This window comes from Silene latifolia, chromosome 11 (genome assembly GCF_048544455.1).
Source record: "Silene latifolia isolate original U9 population chromosome 11, ASM4854445v1, whole genome shotgun sequence".
Taxonomy (NCBI): domain Eukaryota; kingdom Viridiplantae; phylum Streptophyta; class Magnoliopsida; order Caryophyllales; family Caryophyllaceae; genus Silene; species Silene latifolia.
In genome coordinates this window covers 139,092,686-139,095,148 of record NC_133536.1, presented here as the reverse complement: position 1 = coordinate 139,095,148, position 2,463 = coordinate 139,092,686, and the positions used below count along the sequence as shown (strand labels likewise).

Below are 2,463 nucleotides of genomic sequence, written 5' to 3'. Positions count from 1 at the left end.
TTCTGCCCCTACTACGATCATTGCTACATTAGCAAGCCATTCAGAGCCCATCCTTACATCCATTCCTAAGGGATTCAAGTTGCCAACCACCGATGATGGTACCTTTGAGATCTGTCCGTCCTATATTAACCTGGTAGAGCGGAATATGTTTGGAGGAGGAGCTACTGAAGATCCTGCCAAACATATAGAGAAGTTCGTTACATACTGTTGCTCAATCCCTTTGACTGTCGGGGTAACGCAGGACCAAGTAAAACAAGTTCTATTCCCTTTTTCTCTGCGAGATGGTGCTGCAGAGTGGTTGCGTGATTTGGACATGGAAGCAAATGCTATTACTGACTGGAATACACTCGCTCTTGCATTCTACAAGAGGTATTTTCCACCACAGAAGACAAATGCTCTTAGAAGCCAAATCACGAGTTTTAAACAGGGCCCCACTGAAGACCTCAATGAGGCATGGGTTCGCTTCAAGAGACTAGTCCGCTCTGTTCCCCATCATGGTTTCTATGCAATCAGTTTTATAATGGGCTGTATGACGACCATAGAGCCTTACTTGATTCTTCTGCCAATGGAGGTTTCAAAACAACACTACTGACGCCAATGCTTGGAAATTGATCGATGAGATAGCTACTCACACTGCTGAGTATGGTAACCCCAAAGGTAGTACAAGAGGGGGTAGTTCAGATGGCGCCGTTGCAGCTCAGTTAGAGGCATTGACTGCACAAATTGCAGAGCTAAAGACTACCCAATCTTTGGGTAGACAGCAGACAGTCCAGGCTTTGGTCTAACAAGAGTTCCCTTGTGAGAGATGTGGTACTAATGGTCATGTTGCAGCTGGATGTATGAGTACTATAGAACAAGTTCATGCCTATCAGTCTTTCAAGCAAGGTAGCCTGTACTCCAATTTCTACAATGTGCAAAATCCTACCCCGTCGCCGACCAATGCATATGTTATTCCTCATAATCGTGGTAATCAACCACAAGGGAACTTTAATAGACCGCCTCAACAACAGTTTCAACAAATGCAGCCTCCTCCTCAAGCTTCAAACAGTGATATGTCGGACATTAAAGCCATGTTACAACAGCAAATGGCGGCTTCACAGAAGCAGGAGGCTCTAATTAATCAATTGTTGGCTCACAATAAAATTTTGGACAATCAAGTTGCTAAATTATCAAGCCAAAATTCAAGTGGGCAGCCGGATGCCTTGCCTTCTCAGCCAGATAAACCACATGAGATGGTTAATGTTATCAACCTAAGGAGTGGTTTTACTTATGACGGACCGGAGATGCCTAAAGATGATGCTGACTTGGTTATTGAAGAATCGAATGTCAATGACAATATTGCTGATACCGTCGTCAGGTACCAAAAATAAAATACCTAGCTACTACTAACAGAAGTCAGCGGTAAGTAGGGTCGATCTCCACAGGGAGGCGGTCACTATCTACTTGTCTATTCGGTCTGTCTAAGGTCACAGGATGGGGGTTTTAATTGATTTCTAAACTACTGAAGATTAACGGAAAGAGAAATAAAGGTAGAAAATGTGGTAAAGATAACAGATAAGAGAGAATATGTCAGGATTTCGGTTCACCATGGTAGTCAATCGACTCAGTTGCAAATAGCCTAGACAATCTACTGTGAGAAGGATAACGGAAAGGTCCTTCCAGCCAACTTTCTATCCTAGAATTCCACTAACTTAACTTCCGTCCTCATTAGGGTAGTCTACTGTTCATAGCAGGTCTGTTCATTCCAATCTTCCGATCCAGGAACGAAATTAACCAAATTAAAGGGTAACTTAGAAGCATGCATTCAACTAAATTGGTGTACAGTTATATTGCTATGGGACAGATTCTCACAAGTAAACCATCTAGTTTATTCGCTACATCGTCACAATCCTACCATGGATTCCCTAGTCCTAACATGAATGAATTTAGCTACTCATATTGCTAATGTTGTCAATAATAACAATAATGAAATAACTAATAAATGACATAATGAAATTGTAATAAAAATGCATAAACTAATTAGGGCAGAAATTAATTAAGGAAGAACAAAGGAATTAAAGCAAACAAAGTATGATATTAAGATTAAAAGAGAGAAAGATTACAATCACGAGAATTCCGGCGTAAAGAGCGACAAGATCCAAGCGATAAAACCCGAAAAGCAAAAGTTACAGTGGAAAAGTTTTTGGGAAAAGAGAAGAGTAAAGAGTGGCGTTCTCAGAAGAGTCGAACCTCCCATTAACCTAATTATCAATGTAACACCCCGCGCTTTCCTTATATTTTTAAATAAACTTTTAAGTAATTTTTACTAAATAATTATTATTTAAAGCTTATTTTCATAAAATATCGTCATAGCCGTGTAACGGTAATAATAGTGTAGATTTTAATAATATTATTCTCCGTCTCGAGTTATAATAGACTTGGGACGAAAATTCTAGTGGATACCGACTCATTTTGAGTTATTGG

The 2,463-nt window shown here is 40.0% G+C and overlaps 1 non-coding gene across 1 annotated transcript; it reads right to left on the bottom strand.

Annotated features, from left to right (window-relative positions):
* Positions 1 to 394: 394 nt before the first annotated feature.
* Positions 395 to 501, bottom strand: LOC141616050 (small nucleolar RNA R71). Its single transcript, XR_012530428.1, has one exon. It is a non-coding gene; the product is annotated as a small nucleolar RNA R71 (small nucleolar RNA).
* Positions 502 to 2,463: the final 1,962 nt, after the last annotated feature.